Consider the following 22,597-nt stretch of genomic DNA (forward strand, 5'->3'; position numbering starts at 1 on the left):
TTCTAAATAATTCATTAAGGTCAGAAGAGAAATTGTAAGTAAAATAAGAAAACATTTTGAAAGTGATACACTACGTATAAAACATGTGGGGAAATGTTACATATAAAATTGTGCTCCAAGGGATAGTTATAATCATAAATTCATGTATTAGAGGCTAAAAAATGATGTAAACGGTCATCTCAAGGATTACACAAAAACAGCAAATAAAAGGGAGGAACAAATAAAGATGAGCAAAATTTAATGGAATAGAAGAACAAACATACAATAGAGAAACTCAGCAAAGCTAAAAGTTGGTTTTTTGAAAAGACTAATAAAATTGATAAACCCCTCTCAAAAGTGATCAGGATGCAAAAGAGAGGAAACATAGATAAGATATTATGATCAAATTCGGGCCAAAAAATTGAAAATTTAAATAATATGGACAGGGCAGGCCATGGTGGCTCAGCAGGCAAGGACGCTTGCCTGCCATGCCAGAGGACCTGGGTTCGATTCCCGGTGCCTGCCCATGTAAAAAAAGTAAAAATAAATAAAATAAATAAATAAATAAATAAATAATATGGACATATTCCTAGAAAAACATTAGAAAAATAGATAATAGTGCTATTATTATTAAAAAAAATTTTTTTGGTGGGGAGGTGCATGGTCTGGGAACTGAATCTGGGTCTCCTGCATGGAAGGTGAGCATTCTGCCACTGAACCAGTATTAAAAAATTGAATGAATAATTAAAAACCTTCCCACAAAGAAAACTCCAGACTCAAATGGCAACACCGATGAATTCCATTAAATATTTATGGAATAAAAAACATCAATATTGTAAAACTTTTCCAAGGAAAAGTAAAAGTTGAAACATGTCCTATCTTGTTTTAAGACCATTATTCCCTTGATATATGAATTTTAGCTGGTTATTACAAAAGAGGGAAATTATAGAGATGTCCCTTTCAGGGTCGTAAGTACAAAAATCTTAGACAAAATATTAACAAATTGAGAGTTATATGGAGAAAATAATACAGTGCTGTCAAGTTGGGTTTATACTTAAAACACAAATTCGGCTTAATATCAAAATATCAATTCATATATTCATCACTGTGCTGGGTTGAAAGGATTTATGTACCCTAGAAAAGCCATGTTTTAATCCTAATCAATCCTTGGAAGCAATGTTTTTTTCCTAATCCCTATTCAGTACCATAAGTTGGAAGTTTGATTAGGTTATCTCCATGGAGAGCTGACTCAATTGTGGGTATTAAACTTGATTAGATGGAGACATGTCTCCACCTGTTCTACGTGGGTCTTGATTGGTTTGCTGGAATCCTGTAAAAGAGGAGACATTTCGGAAAGAGTTCCTTTTGAGAATGAGGAGAGAGCTGCAGAAGCACAACAGAAGGACGAGAAAACCACAGAATCCACCAGCCTTTGGAGATAAAAAAGGAAAATGCCTCTCAGGGAGCTTTATGAAGCAGGAGGCCTGGAGAGAAAGCTAGCAGACACCACCATGTTCACCATGTGTCCTTCCAGCTGAGAGGGAAACTGAATGTTATCGGCCTTCTTGAACCAAGGCATCTTTCCCTGGGTGCCGTAATTTGGGCTTTTTTTTAGACTTACTTTAATTGGGACATTTTCTCGGCCTTAGAACTATAAACTAGCAATTTATTAAATTCCCCTTTTTAAAAGCCATTCCATTTCTGGTATGTTGCATTCTGGAAGCTAGCAAACTATAACAATCACATTAACAGAATAAAGGAGAATAATCTTATGATCATTTCAGTAGATAAAGAAAAAACATAGATGATCAATTTAATCTCCATTCATGATATATCATTCTTTTATATTTTTATATTGTAATTTTTGCATATTATAAAATTAGCAAACTTGTCATAGAGAGGAACTTCCTTAATCTGATAAGAAGTGTCTATTGAAACCTATAGTAAATATTATAATTAAAAGTAAAAGAATTAAAAACTTTTTGTGAGATTAGAAGTGAGACTTTGACTACTTGTATTCCACATTATATTGGTGGTCCTAATCGTAAAATGAGACAAGAGAAAGAACTAAACTGTGTATTGCGAGGGAAGAAACAAACCTGTCATATTTAAAAAATTAATATGAACAAATCCCAAATAAAGAAAACCCAAAGGAACTTACAGATAAATTTATTTGATATGTAGGAGAGATTATGAAGTTGATAGATGCAAGATTAATATAAAGAAATGTATTTTTATATTCTAGCTCCAAATAAAAAAATGAAATGTAAAAAATAACACCATTGCCATAATATTAAAAAGGCCACATTATTAGAATGAATCTAATAAGTGATGGGCAAGACCTCTACCCTATGAAAAGTTATTGAGAGAAATAAAAGAAGACTGCTGTAAAGATAGAGGCATACCACATTCATAGAACAGAAGATTAAATAATAATAATCCCCAAATTGATGTATAGATTCAGTACAATGTGGAACAAAACCCGGGTAGTTTTGTTTGTGGAAATTGTCAAGTTAACCATAAAATACTTCCAGAAATGCAAGGTCCAAGAATAGCTAAGACAATCTTACATAGCATATTGAGAAGAAATTCTCTATTATATGTTAATACTTATTATAAAGTTATAATAGTTAATATGGCACATATTAACTGGCACAAGAATAGATAAAGAAAGAAGCAGAATAGAGTCCAGAATGTATGGGTGCTTGATTTGACAATAATAGCACTATGGATCAGTACGGGAAAGCTCTTTTCTATAAATGGCGCTGGGTCAATTGTATATCTATATTGAAAAAACAATAGAACTTGAGCCTCATTTCATACCACACACAAAAAAATCCAAATTAAATTGGATTTATTTTTACATTTAGATATTAGATGTAAAAATAAAATAAAATGAAATTGGGAAGAAACCATGCTTTAGGATACTTTGCCTCAGTAGCATCCAGATTCTTTGATGGGTGTTCAAGGCCTTATAACAGGGGCCCTGATAGTACTATCTCCTGCAGTACTTTGTAATATGGTGTTCATGTCCTCTGTTATCCCCTTGCTTTTACTTGTTGCTGTTTCCTCTGCTTGAAACACATAAGGTTATCATTTCTACAGTTTCTCAACCTAATAAAATCCTATCTTTTTTTAAAAAAAATATTTTTGAGATATCATCATGTACCATAAAAATCATTCAAAGTGTAGATTCTGTGGCTCACAGTATCATCACATAGTTGTGTATTCATCACCATGATCATTTTTAGAACATTTGCGTCATTCCAGAAAAAGAAATGAAAAGAACAAAGAAAAGTCCCATACATCCCATACCCCTTACTCCAGCCTCTCATTGATCACTAGTATTGCAATTTACCCATTTTTTTTTGTTACCCCTTATTCCCTCTCCCATTATTTATTTCTATTTTTTTTTTGTCTTTATTGTTTTACCCATCTGTCCATACTCTGGATAAAGGGAGCATCTGCATATAAGCTTCTTGCAATCACATGGTCACATTGTAAAAGCTATATAGTGATATATTTGTCTTTAAGAATCAAGACTACGGGGGTCCCTCTGACTACTCCAATACAGAATAAACTGAAAAGAGATATCTATCTAATATATAAGAATAATCTCCAGGATAACCATTAGACTGTTTGAAATCTCTCAGCCACTGAAACTTTATTTTGTCTCCTTTCTCTCTTCCCCCTTTGGTCAAGAAGGCTTTCTCAATCCCATGATGCCAGGTCCTGGCTTATCCCCAGGAGTATGTTCATCATTGCCAGGGAGATTTACACCTCTGGGAGTCATGCCCCACAGAGGGGGGGAGCGGAGTGAGTTTACCTGTCAGATTGGCTTAGAGAGAGCCACATCTGAGCAAAAAAAGAGATTCTCTGGGTGTGACTCTTAGGCATAAATATAAGTAGATTTATCTTATCCTTTGTGGGAATAGGTTTCATAGAAGTGAGCCCTAAGATCAAGGGCTCAGCCCTTTGAATTGGTTGTCCCCAATGCTTGTGAATATCAAGAATTCCTCAAATGGGGAAGTTGAATATTTCCTTCTTTCTCCCCAGTCCCCCAAGGGAACTTTGCAATTACTTTTTTATTCTCTGTCCAGATTACTCTGAGGTATATCAGAGCATCACACTAACCCGTACAAATGAACAAGATCTCATGCTCTATTCAAGGTTGCATGTGATTATGGTGTTTGAATAAACTGACCATACAAGTTAAATTAGATAATATGGTACCAAAAATATAAATTTTGCACCAAATAAACATCTCTTCCTTTGGTCTTACATGGGAGTTGAAGTTTTAAAATATAGCCCATATCATCCTTTACCCTGTATTCTGATTTACCTTAGTCCTATCCAGATCAGCTTCAATCATATCTCTAGATTAAATTTGATCACTTTTTCAACTTTTTTTAACAGTTTATTCTTGGGGAAAGACAGGGGATAAAGACTGAGATGGTATAACTTAAGAATGCCTATAGTAGACAGTGATGGGTATTAAATGTACAAATATAAGAATGTTTTTGTAGAGGGAGAACAAATAAATGTTAACATTGTAAAATGTTGAAAATGGGATGGTTTTACAGGAAAAAATATAATCAGTGAAAGCTAGGGTCTATAGTTAACAGTAACATTATAATATTCTTCCATTGAATATAACAAAGGCAATATACCAAAACTAAATGTCAATAAATGGGGGCTATGGGAGAGGGGTATGGGATTTTTTGCTGAAGAAAAGGAAATATCCTCATATAGTTGTGGTGGTGAGGGCGTGGCTATGTGATTATACCATGAACTGCTGAATTTTTGTTTGTTTGCTTTTTTTAACATGGGCAGGCACCAGAAATCAAACCTAGGTCTCCATCATGGCAGGCGAGAACTCTGCCACTGAGCCACCATTGCCCAAACTGCTGATTTTTTACTTAGGTTGGATTGCATGATGTCATTACTAGTGTATAGAAACACTGCTGATTTTGGGGTGTTGATCTTGTACCCAGTCAATTTGTTGTACTCACTTATTAGCTCTGGTAGCTTTGCTGTAGATTTTTTGGGGGATTTTTGGCATGTAGTATCGTCTTCTGCAAATAGTGAGAGTTTTACTTCTTCCTTTCAAATTCAGGTGCCTTTTGTTTCTTTTTCTTGTCTAATTGCTCTGGCTAGAACTTCCAGAACAATGTTGAATAACAGTGGTGACAGTGGGCATCCTTGTCTTTTTCCTGATCGTAGAGGGAAAGCTTTCAGTCTTTCACCATTGAGGATGATGTTAGCTGTGGGTTTTTCATTTATTCTCTTTATCAAGTTGAGGAAGTTCCCTTCTATTCCTATCATTTGAAGAATTTTCATTAAGAAAGGATTTTGAATTTTGTCAGATGCCTTTTCTGCATCAATGAGATGATTACGTGGTTTTCTGCTTTAATTTCTTGATATGGTGAATTACATTAATTGATTTCTTGTGTTGAACCAGCCTGCATACCTGAATTAAATCCCACTTGCTCATGGTGTATAATTCTTTTAATGTGCTGGATTCAATTTGCAAATATTTTGTTGAGGATTTTTGCATCTATATTCATTAAAGAGATCGTAATTTTCTTGTAATATGTTTTTCTGGCTTTAATATTAGGATGATGTTGGTTTCATAGCATGAGTTAGGTGCTTTCCCTCTTCAATTTTTTTTGAAGAGTTTGGGCAGAATTGGTTCTAATTCTTTCTTGAGTGCTTGGTAGAATTCACGTATGAGACCATGTGGCCCTAGAATTTTCTTTTTGGGGAGCCTCTTGGTGACTGATTCAATATCTTTTCTTGTCTTTGGTTTGTGGAGGTCATCTATTTCTTCTCAAGTCATTGTCAGTTGTTCATGCTTTTCTAGAAAGTTGTCCATTTCATCTACATTGTCCACTTTATTAGCGTATAGTTGTTCATAGTATCCTCTCATTACCTCTTTTATTTCTGCAGGGTCAATGGTTATGGCCCCTCTTCTATTTCTGATTTTATCTGTTTGCATCCTCTCTCTCTCTCTCTCTGTCATCTGCCTAGCTAAGGTCGTTTGATTTCATTGATTTTCTCAAATAACCAACTTCTAATTTTGTTGATTTTCTCTATTCTTTTCATATTCTCAGTTTCATTATTTCTGCTCTAATCTTCGTTATCCCTTTTCTTCTGTTTGTTTTTTAATTAATTGCTGTTCTTCCTCTAGTTTTTCCAGGTGAACAGTTAATCCTTGATTTTCGCTCTTTCTTCTTCTTTTTTTTTTTTTTTCAAAATTCAAGTCCTATCTCATTTACTTTCTTTTTTTATTAATTAAAAAAAATTAACTAACACAACATTTAGAAATCATTCCATTCTACATATGCAATCAGTAATTCTTAATATCATCACATAGATGTATGATCATCATTTCTTAGTACATATGCATCGATTTAGAAAAAGAAATAGCAAGACAACAGAAAAAGAAATAAAATGATAATACAGAGAAAAAATAAAAATAAAAATAAAAATTACAAAAATATATAAGAAAAAAAAAACTATAGCTCAGATGCAGCTTCATTCAGTGTTTTAACATAATTACATTACAATTAGGTAGTATTGTGCTGTCCATTTTTTTTTTTTTTAGAAATCATACCATTCTACATATGCAATCAGTAATTCTTAACATCATCACATAGATGCATGATAATCGTTTCTTAGTACATTTGCATCGGTTTAGAAGAACTAGCAATATAACCGAAAAAGATATAGAATGTTAATATAGAGAAAAAAAATAAAAGTAGTAATAGTAAGAACAAAACAAAACAAAATAAAACAAAACAAAAACCTATAGCTCGGATGCAGCTTCATTCAGTGTTTTAACATGATTACTTTACAATTAGGTATTATTGTGCTGTCCATTTTTGAGTTTTTGTATCTAGTCCTATTGCACAGTCTGTATCCCATCAGCTCCAATTACCCATTATCTTACCCTGTTTCTAACTCCTGCTGAACTCTGTTACCAATGACGTATTCCAAGTTTATTCTCGAGTGTCGATTCACATCATTGGGACCATACAGTATTTGTCTTTTAGTTTTTGGCTAGACTCACTCAGCATAATGTTCTCTAGGTCCATCCATGTTATTACATGCTTCATAAGTTTATCCTGCCTTAAAGCTGCATAATATTCCATCGTATGTATATACCACAGTTTGTTTAGCCACTCGTCTGTTGATGGACATTTTGGCTGTTTCCATCTCTTTGCAATTGTAAATAACGCTGCTATAAACATTGGTGTGCAAATGTCCGTTTGAGTTTTTGCCCTTAAGTCCTTTGAGTAGATACCCAGCAATGGTATTGCTGGGTCGTATGGCAATTCTATATTCAGCTTTTTGAGGAACCGCCAAACTGCCTTCCACAGTGGTTGCGCCATTTGACATTCCCACCAACAGTGGATAAGTGTGCCTCTTCCACCGCATCCTCTCTAGCACTTGTCATTTTCTGTTTTGTTGATAATGGCCATTCTGGTGGGTGTGAGATGATATCTCATTGTGGTTTTGATTTGCATTTCTCTAATGGCCAGGGACATTGAGCATCTCTTCATGTGCCTCTTGGCCATTTGTATTTCCTCCTCTGAGAGGTGTCTATTCAAGTCTTTTTCCCATTTTGTAATTGGGTTGGCTGTCTTTTTGTTGTTGAGTTGAACAATCTCATTATAAATTCTGGATACTAGACCTTTATCTGATATGTCGTTTCCAAATATTGATTCCCATTGTGTAGGCTGTCTTTCTACTTTCTTGATGAAGTTCTTTGATGCACAAAAGTGTTTAATTTTGAGGAGTTCCCATTTATTTATTTTCTTCTTCAGTGCTCTTGCTTTAGGTTTAAGGTCCATAAAACCGCCTCCAATTGTAAGATTCATAAGATATCTCCCTACATTTTCCTCTAACTGTTTTATGGTCTTAGACCTAATGTTTAGATCTTTGATCCATTTTGAGTTAACTTTTGTGTAGGGTGTGAGATATGGGTCTTCTTTCATTCTTTTGCATATGGATATCCAGTTCTCTAGGCACCATTTATTGAAGAGACTGTTCTGTCCCAGGTGAGTTGGCTTGACTGCCTTATCAAAGATCAAATGTCCATAGATGAGAGGGTCTATATCTGAGCACTCTATTCGATTCCATTGGTCGATATATCTATCTTTATGCCAGTACCATGCTGTTTTGACCACTGTGGCTTCATAATATGCCTTAAAGTCCGGCATCGCGAGACCTCCAGCTTCGTTTTTTTTCCTCAAGATGTTTTTAGCAATTCGGGGCACCCTGCTCTTCCAGATAAATTTGCTTATTGGTTTTTCTATTTCTGAAAAATAAGTTGTTGGGATTTTGATTGGCATTGCATTGAATCTGTAAATCAATTTAGGTAGGATTGACATCTTAACTATATTTAGTCTTCCAATCCATGAACACGGTATGCCCTTCCATCTATTTAGGTCTTCTGTGATTTCTTTTAGCAGTTTTTTGTAGTTTTCTTTATATAGGTTTTTTGTCTCTTTAGTTAAATTTATTCTAGGTATTTTATTCTTTTAGTTACAATTATAAATGGGATTCGTTTCTTGATTTCCCCCTCTGCTTGTTCATTGCTAGTGTATAGAAATGCTACAGATTTTTGAATGTTGATCTTGTAACCTGCTACTTTGCTGTACTCATTTATTAGCTCTAGTAGTTTTGTTGTGGATTTTTCCGGGTTTTCGACGTATAGTATCATATCGTCTGCAAACAGTGATAGTTTTACTTCTTCCTTTCCAATTTTGATGCCTTGTATTTCTTTTTCTTGTCTAATTGCTCTGGCTAGAACCTCCAACACAATGTTGAATAATAGTGATGATAGTGGACATCCTTGTCTTGTTCCTGATCTTAGGGGAAAGTTTTCAATTTTTCCCCATTGAGGATGATATTAGCTGTGGGTTTTTCATATATTCCCTCTATCATTTTAAGGAGGTTCCCTTGTATTCCTATCCTTTGAAGTGTTTTCAACAGGAAAGGATGTTGAATCTTGTCAAATGCCTTCTCTGCATCAATTGAGATGATCATGTGATTTTTCTGCTTTGATATGTTGATATGGTGTATTACGTTAATTGATTTTCTTATGTTGAACCATCCTTGCATACCTGGGATGAATCCTACTTGATCATGATGTATAATTCTTTTAATGTGTTGTTGGATACGATTTGCTAGAATTTTATTGAGGATTTTTGAATCTATATTCATTAGAGAGATTGGCCTGTAGTTTTCTTTTTTTGTAATATCTTTGCCTGGTTTTGGTATGAGGGTGATGTTGGCTTCATAGAATGAATTAGGTAGTTTTCCCTCCGCTTCGATTTTTTTGAAGAGTTTGAGGAGAGTTGGTACTAATTCTTTCTGGAATGTTTGATAGAATTCACATGTGAAGCCGTCTGGTCCTGGATTTTTCTTTTTAGGAAGCTTTTGAATGACTGATTCAATTTCTTTACTTGTGATTGGTTTGTTGAGGTCATCTATGTCTTCTTGAGTCAAAGTTGGTTGTTTATGTCTTTCCAGGAACCCGTCCATTTCCTCTAAATTGTTGTATTTATTAGCGTAAAGTTGTTCATAGTATCCTGTTATTACCTCTTTTATTTCTGTGAGATCAGTAGTTATGTCTCCTCTTCCATATCTGATCTTATTTATTTGCATCCTCTCTCTTCTTCTTTTTGTCAATCTTGATAAGGGCCCATCATTCTTATTGATTTTCTCATAGAACCAACTTCTGGCCTTATTGATTTTCTCTATTGTTTTCATGTTTTCAATTTCATTTATTTCTGCTCTAATCTTTGTTATTTCTTTCCTTTTGCTTGCTTTGGGATTAGTTTGCTGTTCTTTCTCCAGTTCTTCCAAGTGGACAGTTAATTCCTGCATTTTTGCCTTTTCTTCTTTTCTGATATAGGCATTTAGGGCAATAAATTTCCCTCTTAGCACTGCCTTTGCTACATCCCATAAGTTTTGATATGTTGTGTTTTCATTTTCATTTGCCTCGAGGTATTTGCTAATTTCTCTAGCAATTTCTTCTCTGACCCACTCGTTGTTTAGAAGTGTGTTGTTGAGCCTCCACGTATTTGTGAATTTTCTGGCATTCCGTCTATTATTGATTTCCAACTTTATTCCTTTATGATCCGAGAAAGTGTTGTGTATGATTTCAATCTTTTTAAATTTGTTAAGACTTGCTTTGTGACCCAGCATATGGTCTATCTTTGAGAATGATCCATGAGCACTTGAAAAAAAGGTGTATCCTGCTGTTGTGGGATGTAATGTCCTATAAATGTCTGTTAAGTCTAGCTCCTTTATAGTAATATTCAGATTCTCTATTTCTTTATTGATCCTCTGTCTAGATGTTCTGTCCATTGATGAGAGTGGTGAATTGAAGTCTCCAACTATTATGGTATATGAGTCTATTTCCCTTTTCATTGTTTGCAGTGTATTCCTCACGTATTTTGAAGCATTCTGGTTCGGTGCGTAAATATTTATGATTGTTATGTCTTCTTGTTTAATTGTTCCTTTTATTAGTATATAGTGTCCTTCTTTGTCTCTTTTAACTGCTTTACATTTGAAGTCTAATGTTGGATATTAGTGTAGCCACTCCTGCTCTTTTCTGGTTGTTATTTGCATGAAATATCTTTTCCCAACCTTTCACTTTCAACCTATGTTTATCTTTGGGTCTAAGATGTGTTTCCTATAGACAGCATATAGAAGGGTCCTGTTTTTTAATCCATTCTGCCAATCTATGTCTTTTGATTGGGGAATTCAGTCCATTGACATTTAGTGTTATTACTGTTTGGATAATATTTTCCTCTAACATTTTGCCTTTTGTATCATATATATCATATCTGATTTTCCTTCTTTCTACACTCTTCTCCATACCTCTCTCTTCTGTCTTTTTGTATCTGACTCTAGTGCTCCCTTTAGTATTTCTTGCAGAGCTGGTCTCTTGGTCACAAATTCTCTCAGTGACTTTTTGTCTGAGAATGTTTTAATTTCTCCCTCATTTTTGAAGGATAATTTTGCTGGATATAGGAGTCTTGGTTGGCAGTTTTTCTCTTTTAGTAATTTAAATATATCATCCCACTGTCTTCTAGCCTCCATGGTTTCTGCTGAGAAATCTACACATAGTCTTATTGGGTTTCCCTTGTATGTGATGGATTGTTTTTCTCTTGCTGCTTTCAAGATCCTCTCTTTCTCTTTGACCTCTGACATTCTAACTAGTAAGTGTCTTGGAGAACGCCTATTTGGGTCTAATCTCTTTGGGGTGCGCTGCACTTCTTGGATCTGTAATTTTATGTCTTTCATAAGAGTTGGGAAATTTTCAGTGAAAATTTCTTCCATTAGTTTTTCTCCTTTTCCCTTCTCTTCTCCTTCTGGGACACCCACAACACGTATATTTGTGCGGTTCATATTGTCCTTGAGTTCCCTGATACCCTGTTCAAATTTTTCCATTCTTTTCCCGTTATTTTCTGTTTCTTTTTGGAATTCAGATGTTCCATCCTCCAAATCACTAATTCTATCTTCTGTCTCTTTAAATCTATAATTGTAGGTATCCATTGTTTTTTCTATCTTTTCTACTTTATCCTTAACTTCCATAAGTTCTGTGATTTGTTTTTTCAATTTTTCTATTTCTTCTTTATGTTCAGCCCATGTCTTCTTCATGTCCTCCCTCAATTTATCGATTTCATTTTTGAAGAGGTTTTCCATTTCTGTTCGTATATTCAGGATTAGTTGTCTCAGCTCTTGTATCTCATTTGAACTATTGGTTTGTTCCTTTGACTGGGCCATATTCTCAATCTTCTGAGCGTGGACAGTTATCTTCTGCTGCTCGTGTCTGGGCATTTAGTCAGATTTCCCTGGGTGTTGGACCCAACAAGGTTGCAAGATTTTTCTGTGAAATCTCTGGGTTCTGTTTTTCTTATCCTGCCCAGTAGGTGGCGCTTGTGGCACATGTTTGTCTGCGGGTCCCACCAGTAAAAGGTGCTGTGGGTCCTTTAACTTTGGAAAACTCTCGCCGTCCGGGAGGTTCGCCTGCCGAAGCGGCTTGGAAGAGTGCCAGCCGGCCCGGGGTCCGAACGTGGGGAGGGTTGCTGGCCGCCGCAGCCCGGGAAAGCGCCCGTCCGAATTTCCTAGTCGGCCTGGTGCTGGGAGGGCGCCAGCCGCAGCGGCCCGCCCGGGAGAGTGTACGTTCCCGGGGAGTCACGGGTTTGGAAGGGCCCCCTCCCCGCCCCGTCACCATTCTCTGCGGCCTGGGAATTTCCGATCCAATTCTCTCAGTTGGTCCGGGGGGCCGCGCGTGGTGTGGGCGCCCGCCGCCGCGGTTTGAGGGGACCGCCTGTCCAGTTCTCCCAGCCGGCCCGGGAAGGGGGAAGGGAGTGACTCTGGCCGCTTGCCGCCCTGCCCGGTGAAGCCCGCGCCCCTCGGCGATCTCACCAGAGCGGGTTCTCTCAGCCAGCCAACCATTCCAGGATGGGGTATGCTGTCTTTTTTATCTCTGTCGTGACTTTGGGAGCTGTTCTGTATCGTTTCTACTCCCCTAGTAGCTGTCCTGGAGGAGAAACTAAGATCCACACGTCTTACTAAGCCGCCATCTTCTGTCTTCTTTTTTTATATAGGCATTTTGGGCAGTAAATTTCCCTCTCAGCACCACCTTTGCTGCATCCCATGAGTGTTTTTATGTTGTGCTTTCATTTTTATTTGCATTAAGATATTTACTGATTTCTCTTGCAATTTCTTCTTTGATCCCCTGGTTGTTTAAGACTGTGTTGTTTAGCCTCCATACTTTCGTGAGTTTTCCAGCCCTCTGCCTGTAATTGATTTCCAACTTCATTCCATTATGATCTGTGAAAGTGTTTTGTGTGATTTCAGTCTTCTGGAGGTCACTTTCAATCTGTTACGTAGAGTGTTCTTCTTGGGTGGCTTTGTTCTCTGTGTGTTCTTTAGCACTCAGTTCAGCCTCTAGCACAGCTTCTGTTTAACTGATCAGAAATTTTCAGTTCTTCTTTTTCTGGTTCTTTCCTTGCCTATAAAGAGCCTTTTTTGAGGAGGATTTCCTCAGATATGATTGATCCCAGTCAGAGTTTCCCATACCAGAGGAGGGTGTAACCAGTATCAAGTTTCCCTGAAGTGAGATCCTGTAGGTTGTAAGACTTTCCTATCAAGCCTCTAGACTCTGTGCTTTTCCTGTCCTGCCCAGCATGTGGCACTTATTAGCCACCAGCATAAAGTGATGCAGTGTTTTTAATTCTAAACAGCCTCTCCCTGCCAGTGGTGTGGTTGAGACAGAGGCAGAGGTTGGAGGTGGGCTTAGGTTGCTTCTGTTTTCCAGGCCTTGGGGCCTGAATTCCCTGAAGGAGTGCTACCATTTGAGCTGAGCCCCATACCCCTGTTCTTGGGGAGGTTTTACCCTTTAGGAAATTATCCCCATTCACCTCACTAGTTACTTCGTCCCTCAGAAACCCCTTAGTTATGCCCCTACCTGAGGCAGTGCTGAAGCCTGAGAGTGCTTGCAGTTCTATCTAATGAGCCATTAAGAAGTTAAAAAGAGAGAGAGAGGGAAAAAAAAAAAAAACCTTTTCAGGGCCAGACTCCAGTTCCCTGGGTCTGCCAGTCAAGAGCTGGAGTTAATACACAGCTCTGTGTGTCCCCAGGCTCAATGTGCCCCCCATTTTCTTGGGGCCCAGCCCTTTTCCAATATTTTGTGCTGTCCAACTCAAAAAGCATTTTGTTTTCTTTTCTGTCAGCCCCATCCCTCTCTGCTGGGGCAAAAACCCTGATTCCTTTAGTACCTAGTGCAGGTTTATCTGTGCTTTTCTGTGCTCCAGGACTGTTTCCAGCAGTAAGAATTTGTTAATTGGAGCTTGGTTGTGCTACTTTCCTTGCTCCTGGTACAATCTGTTTCTTTTTTCCTCAGGAAACCAGACTGCTGTGCCCATGGTGGAGGGGTGCTGCCTTGGGAGACTTACAATTCTTATGTGGGATTTCAGCCATTCTACCCATTCCAGACTGGTGTACAATGTGTGTCCCATCACTAATGTACCCCATCAGTTGTTCCATATACTTCCTGGCTATTTACTAGTGCCCTGGAGGGCGAACTAAATTCCACACCTCACTATACTGTCATCTTGCCCCTCTACCTATCTTTTATAGATTCAGCTTAAATACTAGATGTCTACATAGTCCTAATATTTCCAATCAGAATGAATTAATTATTTCCCTTTACATCCCCTCCTGAACACAGAAATTTTATATAACTTTATTTAACATACACTCTTTCTTTTGTTCCTTTTTTTTTTAAGTTTTGTTAAGTCATTCCTCACTACAACTTTTTAATTGTGGGGGCCAAGCCTTATCCTTAAATGTATTCCACTACACATAGTTTATCAGCCTGGGTAGATTAGATTTTTCTATGGTTAAAACACCTCCCAAATTTTAGTGTCTTATAGCAATAAATGTTTGTCATTCAAGCTTTGTGTTCATCATAGATCAGCTTGGGTCTCTGCTCCATGTATTCTCACTTTGAGACTGAAGGAATAGTTACTAGGTCACATTTTGCCAATGATCCTGGCAGGGTGAAAAGTGAACTTTCACAGGTCTCAAAGAGGCAATTAAATGCTCTGGTCTGAAAGTGACAGTATCATTTCTGCTAGCTGCTTAAGGAACCAGAACCAGGGGTCATAAATTTCCTCTTAAGCAAACTGTGGATCAGGAAATATAATCAAGCCATGTGCTTAGAAGGGTAGTGGACCAGAAATACTTAATGAACAGCTCTATTGATTATTATACCAATATATTACTTTGTATACTTCCATGTACAGAGAGAATGAGTGAATGAATTTAATCAGGTCTAACAGCAAATATGAATTCAAAAAAAGAAAATGTAGACTATATTAATATATTACATTTAAGAAAATCCAATGTGAACCCATGAAGAATTAGAAGAGTAAGAAAAAATTTTGAAGCACTGTTAGCCAATGAATTTTTGTTATTGCTTTTTAAATCTTGATAAATATGTGATAGCCTGTTTCCTCAAATTATAGATATAAAGGTAAATTAAATTTGCGTAGTTTATTGTAAAATACATAGCATGCCAAGGAAAACTTTTGAAATATGATCTCATCAATATTTCTATGAGTAGGCTCTCAGTTTTTACCATAGGAGGGCTCAGGATTTTTGTTTTTTTTGTACTGACATGCTATCCGTTCTTGGATTACACTCTTTATCATCTCAATTTTCTTAACTCCTAGATGTTTTCTTCCTTTTGCAGCTTCTCTGTTTCATTCCATTTGACATCTTTTTATCAAACCAGGTCACTCATAAATCTTTCATCATTCATAAATACTTGTTACCAAACACTGATCTTAAACTGGCTTAAGCAAAAAAGAAATTTATTGGCTCTTTTAGTGGATGCTAGAATGCAAGCCTAGGCTTCAAACTTTAGGCCCAGCTTGGTCTAAAAACTAAAAAATCTCTATCTCTAGAATATGTTTTTCTTTTATTGACTTGAATTGGAAACAATATGACCACCAGAATTTTCAGCCTTCTATCATATTCTTTCAGCAGACACAGTAGGAAAAAACACACAATAACAAGAGTATCATTTTTTTTCTGATAGTTTGAAGATAAATCTTTTATTCTAATTTGATGGTTGGCCATGTGCTTATTATGAACCAGTCTTTGTGGTGAGGATGATCAAGCATACCTCTGTGATGAGGATGCTGGAACATTTCAGTAGATAGGTGGGGCCTCATTATCTTGCCTAATCCTGAAACTTGGGAGAAGGAGGTGTTAATAGGTGAATTACAGTGACTGATGATGATTTTCCCAAAGGAAAATCCAGGTGATTTTCCCATATAAAGGGAAAACACATGCTGGGCAAGCTGAACAATTTAGGGCAATTAAATAAGCTATATTTGAGTTATTTCATTCTTCATCCTAAATTAGGACTGACACCACTGAGAAACAAAACCAAAGTATATATAAATACTGTTCTAAGTAAAGCTATAAACTTACTGATTGTGTCAGCAAGTTTATGTTTTTTTTGTACTGACATGCTGTCCATTCTTGGATTACACTCTTTATCATCTCAATTTTCTTAACTCCTAGATGTTTTCTTCCTTTTGCAGCTTCTCTGTTTCAAAGCCTATGTACTTTAGATCAGATTGGGATATTTAGTTGATTTTATCATGCTAAATCAGATACAACTGAGAAAACATAGTAAAACCATTATACATTTGTGCCCAACAGACCAGGGTGGAAAGGGGTACATATAATTTATAAATTTTTCATTAACTAATTTTTTGAAGGAAGTAATCAGTAGGTACTTTTGAGTGGTCTTTGAAACAGACTGTGTTAGGAAGGATTCTCGCTCGCTGAAGGAGCAGTGAAAAGGTCTCTCTTCTTCCTTAAAAGCCTTTGACTGATTGGATTATATCATTGTGGGAAGCACACCTTAATTGATCACAGATGTAATCAACTGACTGATGATTTAATCAGCCAGCTACAAAATATCCCTGCAGCAATGGTCAGGCCAGTGCTTGCCTGGCCAGACAACTGGGCATAATCATTTGGCCAAATTGACCATAATCTAACCATCGCAGTCCACTCCTTGTTGACTTGGTGGCTATGCACATTACCTTGAAACATGCTTAATCTCCAAAGAGAACACAATAACAGACATATCTTTTGCCTAACTATACTCAACTGCCCTGTATACAACTGGAAATGCACTACATCTCTCCAGAATAGGGTACAAATCCTTAGGTAACATTCGCTCTTAAACTTCATATCCTATGACTTAAATACTAAAACATGAACAATACAACTTATGTCATATGATAAGAGGAAAACAAAGTATTTGCTTATGTACAAATGCAAACATACTCATAACAAAACAGGGAGAAAATATTCATACAATCATGGTCCTCATTTCTGTAACTGGTCATATCGTTGTAGTTCATGTCTATCGCTAACTTCTTGTACTACCCATTCCATGTTCCCTTTACCTTCAGCAAGTACTTCAGCTGGCTATGGTTCTTTGCCAGGTGGGGTGACCCAGACCTTCATTCCTGAAGTTCCTGGGCCGTTTGTAGTCCTGCTTAGATTGGGTTGTTGCAGTTTTCCATTGAATTTTATCACAGGACATAGTAGTACTAAGAGACATCTTAGAGAATCTCCTGTATTCTAGGAAAAAAACTCTTCTTTACTTCCATTGTGTAGTTGCAGTCCTATTTCCTCTTGATAGTCAGGATCAATCACATCAGACAGAACAGTAATCCCCTTTCGTGCCTGTTAATTCAGTGGTATGAGAAGCCCAAAGTTGCCAGGTGGCAGTTTTAATTTCCAGTTCAATGAAATCATTGTTTTGTCTCTTGGAAGGAGCACTCCTCCTTTTGGAACTAAGATCTATAGACCAGCAGAGGTTAAGGTTTCAGGGACAGAAAGCAAAAATTTTCCCAGTGGATCACTAGGAGTGATAGTGAGTGGTGCAACTCCCATTTCCATCCTTTGATTCCTGGACCCGTGAATCCTGGCTATGTAAGAAACAGCACCTTAAAGCGGATGTTGTTTCAGAGCATACAGAGCCTCCTGGAGAACATTGCCCCCGCCCTGCAAAGTATTGCCACCCAGTTGGCACTGTAATGGGGTCTTCAAAAGGCTATTCCACCATTCTATCAACCCAGCTGCCTCCAGATGGTGGGAAACATGGTAAGACCAGATAATTCCATCAGCATGTGCCCATTCCCACACTTCATTTGCTGTGAAGTGGGTTCACTGATCAGAAGCAATGCTGTGTGGAATACCACAATGGTGGATAGGCATTCCATACATCCATGTAAGGTAGTTTTTGCAAAAGCATTGCAGGGCAGGGAATGTAAATCCATATCTGAAGTATGTGCTTATTCCTGTTAGAACAAATTGCTGCTCCTTCCATGATGAAAGTGGTCCAATGTAATCAACCTGCCACCAGGCAGCAGGCTGATCACCTTGGAGAATGGTGCCGTATCAACTGAGTGTGGGTCTCTGCTGCTGGCAGATTGGACACTCAGCAGTGGCCATAGCTAGGTCAGCTTTAGTGAGTGGAAGTCCACATTGCTGATCCCATGCATAACCTCCATCTCTACCACCATGCCCACTTTGTTCATGAGCCCATTGGGCAATGGCAAGAGTGCCTGAGGAAAGAGGATGACTTGTATTCACAGAACAGGTAATCTTATCCACTTGATTATTAAAATATTCCTCTGCTGAAGTCACCCTCTTGTAAGCATTCATATTGGACACAAGTATTTTCAAGTTCTTTGCTCACTCAAAAAGGGCTACCCACATACATCTTCCTCAGACCTCTTTATCAGCAATTTTCCAATCACGCTCCTTCTAAGTCCCTGAAATCCAGCCAAACCATAAAGAACATTAAGAACCCCACGAGTCAGTATAAAAATGCACCTCTGGCCAGTTCTCCTTCCAAGCAAAATGAGCAACCAGGTACACTGCTTGAATTCTGCCCACTGGGAGGATTTCACCTCGCCACTTTCCTTTAAGGATATCCAAGGATGGGGATGTAGTGCCACAGCTGTCCACTTCCAGGTGGTCCCTGCATATCATGCAAAAGCCATCTGTAAACCAGGCCCAAGTTTTCTCTTCCTCAGTCAACTGACTGCAAGGAACTCCACAAGATAAATAGCCTGGTCTGAGAAAGAGAAGGTAATGTGACAGGAGGGCCATGGGCATTTGGGCCACTTCTTCATGTAACTTATTTGTTCTTCAGGACATGCTCAAGCCCTATGTCTAACATACCATTTCCATTTTATGATAGAGTGCTGTTGTGCATGCCCAACTTTTGGCTTGGTGGGTCAGACAACAACTGCTCATGATAGGCAACTCAGGTCTCATGGTAACTTGATAGCCCATAGTTAAGTTTTCAGTCTCTATGAAGGCCCATAGTAGACTAAAAGTTATTTCTCAAAAGGAGGGTAGTTATCTTCAGTGGACGGTAAGGCTTTGCTCCAAAATCCTTAGGGTCTGCATTGTGATTCTCCTATAGGGGCCTATCAAAGGCTCTAGACAGCATCTCTATTTGCCCCTGACACTTTCAGCACCATTGGACCTGCTGGATTATATGGCCCAAGTGTCAGAGGAGCTTGCACAGCAACCTAGACCTGTCACAGAGCCTCCTCTCGTTCTAATCCCCACTCAGAACTAGCAGTTTTCTGGTTACTTGGTAAATGGGTGGAGTAACACACCCAACTGAAGAATATGTTGTCTCCATAATCCAAAGAAGATAACTAGGCATTGTGCCTCTTTTTTTGTTGCATGAGGGTCCAGATTCAGTAGCTTATCCTTCGCTTTAGAAGGGATATCTCAACATGCCCACACCACTGGACATCTAGAAACTTCACTGAGGTGGAAGGGCTCTGTATTTTTGTTGGATTTGTCTCCCAACTCCTGCCCCACAAATGCCTTACCAATAAATCTGGTCCAATCAGCATGACATCATCAGTATAATGGACCAGTGTGATGTCTTGTTGTGGGGGTAAAAATGATCAAGGTCTCTGCAGATGAGATTGTGGCATAGGACTGAAGAGTTGATATACCCTTGAGGCAGGACAGTGAAGGTATCTATTGCTAGGCCTTGGCAGCTGAATGCAGACTGTTTCTGGTAGTCCTTACTGATAGCTATTGAGGGTAAAGCATTTGCCAGTTACCAGGCAATGTGTTGATTTCCTCAAGCAACATCTAGGACAGCAGCTGCAGTTAGAGTCACCAATTGTTAAATTTATGATAATCCACTGTCATCCTCCAAGACCCATCTGTTTTCTGTGCAGGCCAATAGGAGAGTTGAATGGGAATGTGGTGGGAATCACCACCCCTGCATCCTCCCAAACCTTAAAAGTGACACTTATCTCTGCAGTCCCTTCAAGAATATGGTATTGCTTCTGATTCACTATTTTGCTAGGTAGGGGCAGTTCTAGTGGCTTCCACTTGACCTTTTCTATCATAATAACCCTCATTCCACAAGTCAGAGAACCAATGTGGGGATTTTGTCAGTTACTGAGTATGTTGATTCCAATTATGCATTCTGGAACTGGAGAAATGACAACAGAATGGATCCAGGGACCCATTGGACCCACTGTGAGATGGATCTGAGCTAAAACTCCATTGATCACCTAACCTCCATAAGTCCCTACTCTAACTGATGGACTAGAGTGGTGTTTTGGTCACCTGGAATTGTCACTTCTGAGCCAGTATCCAATAATCCCTGAAATATCTGATCATTTCCTTTTCCCTAGTGCATATTCACCCTGGTAAAAGGCCATAGGTCTCCTTGGAGAAGGCTGCGAGGAAAGTGTAACAGTGTAAATTTGGGGCAGTGTAAAAGGGTCCTTCCCCAAAGATACCCAGAGCCCCTGGGGCTCTGGGTTTGTAAACTGTCTCAAGTCTGAGAATTGATTAGGGGGTCATGACTCTCTGTTTTTATAATTCAAGTTAGACTGCTGTTCACTTGACCTGGAATTATTCTGCTTATACAGCTCAAGCAAGAATTTAGTAGACTGCCCATCTATTTTACTTCTAGGTGCCCCATGATCTACTGGTTATCACCACAAATCTCTGTGAGTCAGATTATTTTGACTGCTGCTTTGAGTCTGCTGTCCATTATGGTGGCCACACCCATCTTGTCTTTGGTGATTAGCTGACACCACATGACTTGTGCCAACTCAGGATTTGATCATCCCCATTGTGTTTAAGGATTCCAGTTCAGTGACAGCAGTTCCCACAGTAATATCTGACTACAGAGAAGTGTGACTACAGAGCTCTTCAGGGATGATGGAGCTAGTCTCACAAATTTATTTCTCAAGGTTCTGGTGAAAGATGTGTCCTCTGGACATTCCTGGGGCATGTAAGCAGGTCTTCCATGATAAATCCACTCTAACATTCTAAGCCTCTGGATCCCCTTATCTACATTATACCAGATAGTTCTGGCATTTTGACCTCAGGTAATGTCAGCTATCTTTTGATCCATGTTTCAGCCAATCATCCAAACAAAATGTTAATGGCCTTTCTAAACCCTCAAGCTACACTTGAAAGGAGAATCTCTTTTTGGTGGGCCCATATCAGTAAATTCAGTTTTATCCAACTTTATATTCCTTCCACCCATATTCCACAACCTTAATATTCATTCTACCATGTATTCCCCTGATTTCTGTCTATGTATTGGAAAATTCATGCAGTTCTTTTGGAATATAGCATACCTCCTCATGGGTCACACTTTGTACCTCACCTTTCAGGGCTTGTTGGGACTTTAGTCATTGATCTTGAAGAAAAGAGGGAGGTGGGGGTGGGTAATTGAAAGAAATAGAAGTATATTTCAAGCCGATTACCTCAGGGCATTCCCTTGCAGTTTCGTCTAGTGAAACAGGATTAGTCACTCCAGACAGAAGAGTGAGGGCTGATTCCCCAGTAGAGGTGTTACTGGGTTAGCAGGCAGTGAAGGGTTAATCTCATTAGGTGGAGGTTGGATGGCAGACTCCTCTGAGGAGACTGGAGGCTAGGAAGCTGTTTCTTCGAGAAAGGTTGGAAGTTGGGGAGCTTTTTCCTCAGAGCAGTCCATTACAGGTCTATCTAGCAAAGGCTCAGCGGTTTCCAGGGATCCCATCTTCCCATTGCTATTATTATCAAGCCAGGTATCACCATCCCACCTTTCAGGATCCCATTCTTTTCCAATCAAAGCACTTACTTTAAATTCAGACACCCTGCAAGGTTGAGATTTTAGTTTATGTTGTAAATCTGCTACTTGCACAATGAGGCTTTGTGTCTGGCTTTCAGAGATCTCAAGTCTGTGAGCACAGGAAATAAGATTTTCTCTCAGGGCACACATGGAAACTTTTACATCATTCCTAAGGCACTGAAGTTTCAAATTTGAAGTCTTCAGCTCATCCCTTTCCCTCATCATTGTATACAGCATATCTAACAACAAGCAGCCAACATTATTATACATCTCAATTCCACCAAACTCTGTAAAGGTGTCACAAACATTATCATCCAGAGCCTTGCCTCATATAAGCATACAATTAGCAGAAACTAATGGTGATGTTTTGAGTATCTCTTTTGCCAATTCACCCCATGCACTGTCAGTGCCATTTTTATAATTGGAAATGGAGTCATTAGTGCCTCTGAGTCTAGTCAGAGTAGAAAACCAATTGTAAAAACCCATTTTTAAGATTCTGTTTCTCAAGAACCACTCCTGGTATCAAGCTGTGTTAGTCAGGGTTCTCTAGAGAAATAGAACCAATAGGAGAGATCTGTAAGTATGAGATTTATAAAGGTATCTCATGCAACTGTGAGAATGGAAGAGTCCAAAATCTGTAGGGCAGGCTGTGAAGCTGGCAGCTGTGATGAATGGTCTGGATGAACTCCACAGGAGAGGCTCGCTGGCTGAAGAAGCAGTGAAACAATCTCTCTTCTCCCTTAAGAACCTTCAACCGATTGGATTATCTCATTGTGGGAAGCTACCTTTATTGATTACAGGTATAATCAGCCACAAATGCAATCAACTGACTGATGGTTTAATCAACCACCCATGCAATATTCTTGCAATGGTCTTGCC

At 38.4% G+C, this 22,597-nt stretch overlaps 1 long non-coding RNA gene across 3 annotated transcripts in view; it reads left to right on the top strand.

Annotated features, from left to right (window-relative positions):
- The window catches only part of LOC143677704 (uncharacterized), a 115,493-nt gene that overhangs the window by 597 nt on the left and 92,299 nt on the right, over positions 1–22,597 (top strand). The gene's annotated exons all lie outside the window — the stretch shown is intronic.

This window comes from Tamandua tetradactyla, chromosome 3 (assembly GCF_023851605.1).
Source record: "Tamandua tetradactyla isolate mTamTet1 chromosome 3, mTamTet1.pri, whole genome shotgun sequence".
Lineage (NCBI taxonomy): Eukaryota > Metazoa > Chordata > Mammalia > Pilosa > Myrmecophagidae > Tamandua > Tamandua tetradactyla.